Source organism: Catharus ustulatus, chromosome 3 (assembly GCF_009819885.2).
Source record: "Catharus ustulatus isolate bCatUst1 chromosome 3, bCatUst1.pri.v2, whole genome shotgun sequence".
NCBI classification, from domain to species: Eukaryota; Metazoa; Chordata; class Aves; order Passeriformes; family Turdidae; genus Catharus; species Catharus ustulatus.
Window position 1 is genome coordinate 55,367,095 of NC_046223.1, and position 11,991 is coordinate 55,379,085.

Here is an 11,991-nt window from a genome sequence, read left to right on the forward strand (position 1 = left end):
AGCAATAAGGTAATAGAAACTCGTGACATCCAAACCCTCATTTCTAGCAATGCTGATGGCTGCAAGGTGCCAGCCCTCACTACAATTACAGCAGTGTCTGTCTGTCTGTTCTCCTGGAGCACAGGAGCACTGTTTATGCAGGGACAGGTAGTTTTGCTGGCTGTGCTAGCTTGTCTGTACTTCTTTGCTTTTTTGATAACTTATTTTTGAAGGTACTTACGCCATGACAAGATAACCTATTTTACAGAATATCCCAGAATTATCACAGCGAGCTATTGAGTATGTACTCACAGCTACCCAAACTTACCTGGTCAAAACGTCATACGTGCTTTCAAAACTCTGGAGCATATTAAGATTTCTTAGGCATTCTGCTCAAATACTATATTTTAAGGTGGATACACTGTTCTGTGATCACAGAAATATGACTGAATCCATGCTTAAGGTATTTTCATTGATTTTGATGGGTCTAGAACAACACTATATTTGATCACAAGTCTCCAAACCCAAAATCTGAATGTCTCTCCATCAGCACTTTGCAGTGACAAAGAAGGGAGAAAACGCTCACTTTTTTTTTTTTTTTTTTTTTTGTCCAGTCACTGCTACCTTTAAAATTTAATTTCGCTTCAGCTCAGGTTACTTTTCTTTTGAAGATAGCATGTATAATTATCATTTGTTGACCTAGATGCTAACAGCACCTATCTGGCCTCAGACATGTAATAGAGCTGTGCTTTTAAATCTTCACAAATCATTATTTAATCCTAACCTTACAATTAAACTCTACTTGTGTGCTCTGTGTTGCTGGCCCACTGTCTTTCTGCTTTAGAACAGCCCCTGATCCACTGTGCCAGGCGAGCTTGTTGTCTAGGTCACTTCCACTATGGCCAGCATCTCCTCACCTGAGGGCTCACACCCAGAAAAACACTCAGTGATTCATCACTGCAGCCTGAGAAGGCTGAATTATCCACTTAGGGATTCCTAAGACATGAGTTTGCTGCTCTTTCATCACGTGCTCTGCTCTGGATTATAGGCAACTTCCTTTTTCCAGCTCTTTAAGCCTGATGGGTCAGCAGGTGTTTAATACCCTCTGCTATTCATTGTTTACATATCCTCCCCAGATATGGCTGCACTCTGTGTGTGTGTGCGCGCGTGTGTTTTAATGATTCGCTGGCCAAATTTCTTCACAAAGTGAATCATGTTCTTTTGCCAAATCAGTCCTCCACCCATCAGCAAACAGAGCCTATCACACTGTTCTGATGCTATAACCACAAGTAAGGACCATGTGATGAGATTCAGGAAGAGATTGAATCAAGAAGAGATTCAGTGACAAGACTGTGTCTCTGAGAAGCAGCCTATGCTGGAGCAAGGCAAATGCACAGGGCTGGTGCCCCATACACATGCTAGTGCTGAACTTCATCATCGAAACAATGTTGGCTGTGCCCTATTTTTTCTCCAAGTTCCTTGTATTCTCACCCCTACAGACAGACCTGCTGAAGAAAATGACACAGTAAACATAAGCAAACCCAGAACTGGCTCTGTATAAGTTGCCTGTGTGGATTATCTGTCTACTTTTTACAGCATAGTATAAAATCTCTGAACAAACACAAATTCAGCTTACATGCAGGCATTAAGTGAGAATTTTTTTCTGAAGAATCTTGTACTCAGAGCACAGAAATCTTGGAAAAGCCAGCCCTTGATAGCTGCTATGATGCCTGTCACAAATACTTGGGAGGAAGCAGCAATTATTGTACAGAATAAGAATTTATATGATTTAGATTATAATTAGATTTACAACAGAAGAAATAGATTTAACACATATTCTTGGGCAAGACACAATATTTCTTTTCTACTAGATCATATAGCAACTATCAAGGTTGCATCCTGTAGAGGCAGTAAGAACATAAACCAACACAAATCTTGAATTTCACTCTAATGACCTACATACCTTTAATCAACCTTCACGGCTTTATCTGTATGCATCTGCTTCAGACTGGATTTATGCATAATTTAAAAATAATTTACAAAAAGACCTTCAAAGAACTTCATAGTATCTTAGCATATTTAAGTATCTCAGAAGTCCTGACTAGCAAATGACATAATTAGACCCAAACAGGAGCGAAATTCAGGATGCTTGAAAAAATATTTCTTTTTCACTAGCCTCTGGAGGAAATTCAGTGTCAGATGCATCCTGAGAAGATGGATGGTATCCTGCAATTAAGAGGCCTCTATCCTACAAAAAAGGCATTTCCCTTTCCTACCTTCTCCACTCACCAGAATGGTATTGCTTAGTTAGGGAAAAAGAATTGAGAGACAGGGTTATTTTTTGAACAATATCATGCTAAATTTAGGTTAATCTCCTTGTCTGCCTTAGGGTGATATGCCAGAGGGATCAGGAACTGTTATCACCACATTGCTACAGAGAGGGCAAAACATGCTGTGGTGACAGATGGATTCAGTCTGAGGCAATTTTTATTTTGCCATCCCCTGGCAGAGTGGAGGACATTCCTGTGTGTAATGGACTGGTTCACCCTTTCCCCAAACAAACTGGGCAGAAGCAAGGGCTGCTGTACTGAAGTAATTCCATTGTTTTGTTAGGAGCGTTGTGAAACCACTTCATGGTGAATCCAGGAACAATCCTTTTTGCTGTCCCACTACTGCTTCTGTCTAAAAAAAACCACACCATGGGTATCAACATACATCACCACATAGAGATTTTAGTTCCTGTACCCTTCTGCCCTGTGTCCCAAGCTGCTCATTGAATTTCCTGAAAACCAGTTCTTAAATCCAAATTTTTATCTTGCCACATTACACTGTAACTAGAAGGCATTCTTGCATGCTATGCAGAATTCCCTGTCAAGCCACCTGCCCAAATTCCAACAGATCAGAGTAATTCAAGCCATCCAACATCCTGAAAGTGTACTACTAATATTGCACTTTGTGTTACTTGCAAACGAAGTGCCATATCTCCTCTGAAGTAATTCTTGCCACTGCTTGCTATGCCCACTACAGTTTGGCTGTAATTACTGGATTCATTATTAGAAGCAGATGATTATTGATATGTAAATGGAGCGTATACCTCAAGAGTTAGATTTCCTTTTCAACTGATGAACTGAGATAGGTGGTTTTTTGTTTATTTATTTATTTATTTATTTAAGATACCAGAATTAGATTCTCAGATACTGTAAACCCTAAGAAGAATGGTGCTAGAAAGCATTTTCAGCCCTTTCCAAAGTCATACAGCCATGCTGATGCTGATGTGAATTTCTCTGGATTAAGCTACACTGGTGATTATGTTTTGTGTTTGATATGACATAATTTTGAGTTCTCAGATTTTATACTCTGTTAAAAAAATTTACACTTTAAAAAAAATTACACTTTAAAAAAATTTCCCATTGTTATGTAGAGTACAGATTACAGTGAAAACACTCCAGATAGACCTATATAAGGTCTGAAAAAACCTATCCAGTTGCACAGAAGGCCAGCTGGAAAGAAGCAGCTGACTTACTGGAAAACCGGCTGCATGTGATCTTGAGATAGACTGCCAGGGGAAGCAAGAATTTCCATCTTGAATGCAAGGAAACAAAAGTAATTTGGGATAATGTATTGTCTGTACATTGAAGTCCCATTAAATAGATACCAAAAGTATCAGTCTATGAGATAATAGATACTGACATATTTAAGCACATCCTAAAAAATTTAAGTTTCCTGGTTTTGTTCAATCAAAAAATGTCATAATTTATTTGGACTAGAACTCTAGCCATTGATGTTTTTAATCAGATGCACACAGCTGGACCAGACTTGTTTCAGAACAATATTTTCCATTTGCCTCACATTAGTCACTTTTGGGAAAGATCAGCTTTCTGAGACTTCAGACCATTTGTTCCAGGGTCATCTCTTACTGACATGGAGTCTGTTTAGACAAAGGCTTTTTGGACACAAATATTGCGTAAAGCATAAATATAGCATGACACTCTCAGTGATTGTCAGCTCCGTGACAGAGCTGGATGCTTCTGCTAAACAAAGCCAGGAAACAGTCAAAAGTATCTTGGAATAAAAAGGCAGGAGGTCAGTGAAGGTGACCTTTTAGTCACCTTATATTGGCAGGGCCAGGAATGCAACAAATCTAGCTTTATTTAATTCAAGCATCACAATATCCTCTGACAAGTTCACTAGATTTATATTAGACCTACATTAAAATTGTAGAGCAGTTAAGTTTTAAAATTTTATATGCACATTAAATGACACCGTAAGAAAATTATTTCTAATATTGCCATTCACTGCATTTTAAGGTCTATTGCTCTTTCCATGAGCAACTCCCTCAAGGAGAGGATAGATTTCATTTGTGAAAGTTCCAGTCTGGAATGAAATCTGGCACAAAACCATCCAGATTCCTAACTCAAACCATCTGGATTCATAGCATTAATAATACTGATCAAAAGTATGCAATGCTTTCAGAAAAGCTATTTTCATCAACACTGTAACACATTTGCCTGTGCTTGTCACGCTACCGGAGGTGGCCAAGGACAGTGCCCAGAACTGGGATGTCAAGTGGATCGTGGTATTTTGTAGGTTCCTCAAAATTCCCCAAATTCTGGAGGCTGGAGGAGCACCCTGCCAGCCACCTGCAGGTGCAAGTCCTCCTTGCCAAGGCAGGAGCCCTCCCTGGCCCCAGGGAAAGCTGTCCCAAGGAAAGCTGTCCCGGCGCTCAGCCGGAGGTGTCCCCTCCTGGCCAGCCGTGCCAGCCTTGGGGCCACGCTCCTCCGGGCAGCACAAAGCAGCTGCAGTGCAGGAGAGGATCTGGCTCTCCAGTTTATGGCAGGAGCACACACTGGACTCCTTCTCAGCGCCCAGGAGCAGACAGACGAGGTTGTGTTCGGTGGCGCACAAGCGAGTATTTATTCCGGCCTCCGCAGGCCGCCTCTCTCCCCGGCGCCCGCCTCTCGGCTTCCCGTCTCCTCCAGCAGGACAGAAAACACGGGAGCACAAGCCAAGCACTCGTGAGCTCCAGTTCGGCTGCTGCGATTGACTCATTGTTTGGCCTTACTCACTCATTTAACCTCTCTGTCCCTAGTTCCCTCCCAGGAAAAGGACAAGGCAGCTGGATTTGCCTGGCAGGCCGGCTCTCCCCGGGATACCAACAGGGTATTCCGGAGAGAGCGGGATCAGCGCTCTCCCTGGCACAGCCAGCCCGCAGCCGGGGACAAAGTGCAAGGGGCAGAGCCGTCCTGGGACTCGAGGTGTGCTGCTGCTAATCTTTAACCTCGGAGAGCCATTTTCCTGAGCTCCAGCAGCGCAGATCCCTGCAGCTGCTATAACATAATGTACAACGAGCTAAACTCTGTCCTTCTGACAAAGGAAAACATGGCTTATCTCTCTTACCAACAGCGTGATCCCCTCTGTCCAGACATGCTGGCTGGTTGCCACAGTCCCCTTGGAAAGAGAGCACACGAAAGGCTGCAGGTAGGACTAACAGCCCAAGCCTGGGACACAGAGAGGCATTTGAAGGAAGGGAATTGCTCTACCTTGGAAAGTACCCACATGTCCTTGCTGAGAGTGAGGGACCTTGTAGATACCAGCCATTACACCAACAAACCCACTGCATGAGAGGCAAGTAGTGCTGCCCAAATGGCTGAACCAATACAGCATGAAGATTTGTACCAGTGTGTTAATGCCTGGAGAATTTGCTCTTAGCAAAATTTTAAATTTCTCTGACCTTTGGTAAGGGTTATTCACTACCACATGTCTCACACACAATGCGACAAGCAGTGTAACATCATGGTTTTACTAACAACAACAAATAATGACTTTCCCCCCTCCCCCTAATTTCTATATTTTAAAATTCTGATGTGGTGGCATTTCTTTCTCAGCCACAAAAAACCCCCCAAAACCCAAGGCTACAGGTTGTCATTTATCATTTGGCTTCAGGAGCTGAAGCTTAACAGAGCAACCCAATGGCTTCTGACAAAAGTCAGAAAGCTGCCAACACAGGCACTTGCCAATATTAACAGATAAAAGAGATAGGAAAATATCTCAAAGCACCAGAGAAGATGTTGGAACACTCTTTAACTGAGAGGTGTCTTTGTACATTTATTCAGCCAGGATGAAGGCAGAAGAGGGAGCTGTGCAGTTCTGGCCAACGTATCTACTCTAAGCAAAGCTTGAATACTTGCCAGGGCACCAGCTGGCTGGCTGCTTTATAATTCCTTTTGCTCTTGCAAGGATGCAGCATTGAAGTGCCCAGCAAGGGGGAAACTTGGGCATGTGTGCACCCTGCAGATCCCACGCTTGCAGGGCAGGATCTGTAGGCAGGTGCAATGATGGGCTCCCATCCACCAGGCAAGGACTGTGCTGGGGGCTTGCCCTGGGGAGGAAATGCAGTTGGAATGTGCCAGGAACAGAAGACTTGACTTCCTTTTTCCTCTCCAGAAGAGGTCAGAAGGAGTAAGTCATTTGGCCTTGGAAGGCACGCTTCAACTCCCTGCTCTAACACAGCCTTACTCAAATGCTTCACAGCAAGTCTTCAAAATAATTTAAGCACCAATCTTATTTAAGTGCCTGCACTCCTAAAAAAACTGCCAAAGCAGGTAGCAGGTGCCAACTATCTTTGGAGAACTGGTCTTTACCAGCTGGGCATGACTGTGCTGGTGTAGAATCAAAGCAGTCCATCTCCAACACTCGAAAGGAGATTGTGGAAGAGCACAACCATACCCATCACCTCAGCCTGGGGCCACAGGCAGCTGGAGCATGGCTAAGGTGCAGTGTGCTATAAGCAGGTGCCAGCACATATCCTGGGCAAGTGCAGGACATGTGCAAAGTGCTCAGATGTGACAGCGACAGGTCCTGAGGCAGCACCTCAGATAACAGTAACAGCCCCATACTGATGGATAAATATGCCAAGGCAGCTGCAGCTCAGGGAGTTGCCATGGGGCAAAGCTCCTACACAGAAGCACAGAATCCTGCACTAGGTCTTGTAAGGTGCCAGGTTTTGCCATCCCTTGGGGAGGTTCCTATGGTACATCAGTTCCTGCCCCAGAAGTGCAGTCTGCTCACAGAGATTTTGTCCCCCAGCTCCCCCAGGCCTCTTTTTGCACAAGGAATGATCTGGTCCCAGGTAATGTTTTAGATCTCATGCCTTGGCAAAGAAAAGCTGAAGTGTGCTGCTTTGACTAGGAAGTCACATGTCACATGTCACACTCACTGTCTGTTTCAGAAGCAGGGTTTGGGCAAGCTGTTCTTCACAGAGGCTATACTGCACTAAAGGGATTTAATTAATACTGCTTCCACAGTAATAAGTTATGTGCATTAAACCCCATTAATTTTATATGACAAACTGTATACTACCCCCTAAGATCATATATTCGTGTCAAGTACACAGATAATTATGTGAAAGAACCTGGAACCTGCAATATGAATGTTGTCCAGCCTCATGCGGAAGGACATTCTGCTTCACAGTGGGTTTGCAATCTGTTAGGACTCAGGTTGGCTCTGAAGTGCTAGTTACTTAATAGAGTTTACCATTTGGGAAGGCAGGAACTGCAGCAGGAGATGACAGCACAAAGTTTGGCAGAAAAGAAAATGAAATTCCAGGTTCAAAAATAAAATGGGATAAACTAATGATCCTACTTTGTTAATCTGAAGTTCTTTCTTGTGAATACACCCTGAAGAGAAAAGACTGAACCCTTTTCAGCATCTACAGCTTGTCAACTAGAGAAGGTGGAATCCAAGACTTTCACCATTAGATAAATAAGCTCAGCTTTTTTACTGTCTCACAAGAACCCAGAGGTAGTTTGGAACAAGTCCTCAGACATACCTTACTGAAAGTGATAGGGAAAAAAGGTCACAAATCAGTCCTGGTAAAAGTAAAGCTGTTTCACAGCACATGGTTTTGGGTGCTTTGCTGAGGGAACACCACCTGCACAGACACTTGATTGAACTAACTTGGGAAAAAATGGTTGTATTGCATGGTTAGTGCTACACACAACCTAAACCACTGGCTTCTGCTGAGAATACATTGGGAGCACCCATTTATTCTGCTTCCATTCACCAAGAAAATTACTTGTTCAAACAAAACTATTTGGTTCACTGGATAGTGATGGAATTAGTCCAGCTGGATATCTGTGCAGAAGGCAGCAGAAGATACCCCTTTTAAAAAAATGCAATGCAAAAAAGCTGGCAAGTGTAATGCATAAAGGTTAAGAAAACACAGATTCAGGCAATCTCTTTGTTTTTTAAAAATTGCTTTGAGAGATCAACAACACGAGCAACCACAAGGCAGCCAAACTCTTCTTGCCCCAGTCTCTTTCTACCCTGGGAGGAAAGCCTGAGTATTTCTCCCAGAGCCTCCCAGCATTGGTGTCAGCCTTTCCTGCCCTCCTGATCACAAGGTCTTATTTCGCTAAAAACAGGCACCAGGGGGAGAGGAAAAGCATGGGCATAAAAAGCTCTCTGGAATTCAACTACAGTAATTTCATGATTATAAGCCGCACCTGATTATAAGCCGAACGTTACAATACAGAGTGTGATAAAAGGTATCTGTTCTATCACCATCTCTTGAGGGTAGGGGCAGTGATCCTTATCTCTGCAGCAGATATTCTGCTAATGGGCCATCCATTGAAACCAGACAGTGCATTGTTCTTTATCTTTTCACAACCCATCCTTCCTCAGGCGAGTCATTTTCTGCTAATGACCCACTGAGTCTCACTGTGTGACTGATAAAATCACTTCATCCCATTGGAAGTTGCTCCAGCTAGGGGGAAGAGTCCAACATTTCTTACCAAAATAAAAACAGAGGTTTTGGGACACTAAGGGAGCCCCTTTCTCTACTGGACCTTTAGAGGAAAACTGCACCTTGTACAGGAGCACTGCTCCAACTGAACCACATCTGTCACTGCAGGAGGATGCAGCCACCATTTAATGGGACTGCTACCAACACCCTGCCTGACAGGGTGTCAGGTTGTACTCTGACTTTGTCAGGGTTTGGAGTTTGTTTCTTTGTAATACTGTATTTCTATTTTAATTTCCCTAGAAAAGAACTGTTATTCCTAATTCCCATATTTTTGCCTGAAAGCCCCTTGGTTTCAAAATTATAATAATTTGGAGGGAGGGGGTTTACATTCTCCATTTCAAAGAGAAGTTCCTGCCTTTCTCAGCAGACACCTGTCCTCCAAACTAAAACAGCAACTTTTCGTTCTTTGTCCATATATAAGCCGCACCTGATTATAAGCCTTACTTTGGGTTCGGACCAAAATTTTAGTCAAAATGGTGCGGCTTATAATTGTGAAATTACTGTACATTACCGGCACCTCTGTGGATGTATGGAAGTGTACTCTGAGAGCAAATAACACATCTGAGGCTGAGCACAGGGCTCAGGGTGACAGATACCGGCTGTTGTCATCACTGCACAAATATCAGAGGGCCAGAAGTCAAAATGACATTTGCACGGTTTGTAGACCCTAATTAACAGTGCAACTTTCCCATGCAGGCACTGTGAAAGTGCATGCAAAAAGCCATCTGTCCATGTTAGGCTGAAAGATGTTCTATAGAGACATAAATGTATATATTCTCTCAACCTCTGCTGAAGAGAGCTTTGTACATTGCTACATTTAAATGCACACTTGGATGGTTAAAGCTCCTCAGTTACTTGTACTGCCAGGCAGCTGCACAAAATGAGGTACCCCAGTCCAGCTCCAGGGATTTAACTGGAGGCAAGTCCTGGAGAAAGTGGTTTCTGGAGACAGCCCAGGGGGTCCTGAGCTTTGCTCTGAACAGGAATGATCTGCAAGCAGTGCTGCTCTCCAGAACTGGCCCTGTATCTGTCACTATGTGCAAGTAAATCACAGTAAACCTAATGCACTGATGACCTTGTACCATAGACAAGCAATGCTCCTGTTTGCTTTGCCTCAGAAGGCAAAGGAGAAACCAAACCAAACAACAGAATATTTAATATGGGGATCAAAAGTAAGAAAAGTGTTTAAAAAATTATTTTTGGGGAGGAAACATGTATTGACTAAGCTGGGAAACCCATTACCACATGTATCACAAATTCCAATATCTAAGTGGGAATAAAAAGCATTGGAAATTTCTAGGGAAACACAAACACACTTTTTTGTATTTTTTTTAAATGGAAAAAAAAAAAACTAAACAAAAAAGCCCAAAACAACCCCACAAGAACACCACCATCCTGGATGTTATGAAATGGCTAAAAGTCATCAGGTTTCGTATCTTGGGCCTGCCCTTCCTCTGAGAGATTATTTCCTCACCGCTCATGGCAGAACATAGTGCATCTTCCCTCTGGCCATTGCAATTAAATGTGACTGGACTAAACAGATCAGTGACCTGTCAACTGCTCTGGTTCTATGTTATATGTGTAATTAAGACTAAAGAAGAGGCAAAGTTTAAATTTACAACTTGAAGTAACACTTAGTTCTACTTCTGAAACTTGCTCTATTTTATTAATTGTACAAAGACATCTCTAAATGATTAAAATAATCATGAATAATAAGGAAATAAAGAAGTCAACCAGCTCCAGGAACCTTTTTCTGTGAAACCAGTCCTGTCTGAATTAATCTAAATGATTTATTAGGACACTACAGATGCCACCCCTTCTGCTCCCAGGGAATTAAATATAAATAAATACTAAAATTAATTTCATGTTGAACAGATTTGCTCTGCTAGTGGATTTTTAGGGAACAAAACTGTGATATTAGTCAAAATTTTTTACAGAACAGCTTTTACTTTTATACTAGTGCTAGTGAAAAGGAGCAATTAAAGCTATTATTTTCCTAAAGTTTGTTGAGATGAATTTATACAGGTTCATCACAGTCTTCCAGACTTCTCAGTAAGAAAGAAGTTATTCATTTCTGTAAGATAATTTGTACAGAGCAAACACTTCAGAAAGAAATAAAACTCACTGAGCTGTTGGTATCTTGTTGATTTGGGCATTGGCAGAGCAGTCGCAAGCCAAGCAGATACAGCTGGTCCTCATTCTCCAGTGTTTATTGCAGGCATGTATCAGTACCTTTGCCTGACTGAAATCAAACCCCCTCCTCCTGTTGTAATCTATTGGCTTATCAAAATAACCCAAACAACCAAAAAACCACACTCCAACAACAAACCACAGAAACAAACAGACCACCCCAGCTGCAACCTGGAAAACAGCCATCCAAATCCCAGTATGATTTAATGATAAGCTGAAAATAACATATATCTACCCTTCAAAGGTGTATAATTTTAGCTAACGCAACTGTATCTGAATCATCTTGAAAAATGGGTTAAAAGGACGAAAGAAGGTGCAGAAGAAAGACTGTGCTATGGATATAGAACCATGCACTGTGTTGACATGCAGATCACAGAAAATGCTGGCTTACACACTCCTAGGAAACAATAACAAGGGTTGAGAAGGCTAATTAATAACAGGGGTAGCTACAGCACAGGCCCATAGTCAGTTCTGGATAACCACAATGGTAAGGAAGGGGTCATAGTTAATGGGATACTTGAAAACTTGCTGTCCATATTGGGGGTAGTGCTAGACTGCAAGGGAAAGAAGTTGGAAGGACATTTATCTTCCCTTTCCTATTTTGCATCCAGTAAGGACAGCCCTAGCATTGGGACACCGTTTCATCCCTGCTTCTCAAGTCTCTCAGCATACATGTCTGCCACAGCCCAAGTGTAAGAAGTTAGAAAATTTCCTCTCCCCTTCAACTCCATGTGCTTAAAAAGGGACTGGCCTAGATTCTGGCTTGCATGGTCACTGCTTTGAACTACCCTGGCAGCACTAAAAGGCTCCAAGGCTGATGTCATTGCAAGGTCTCCACACTGGAGAGTAAATCTCCAGTGGCACCATGACTGTGCAGCATCTCCACTGCATTCCTCTTGGATGAGGAAATGTGGATCCTCACACTCTGCCAGCTCTTTTCTGCTGCATTGGATTCCTACAGAAATTATCAGACAAGTCTGAGCTGCAGCAATTTGTAGGATACCAACCTGCTACTCAGA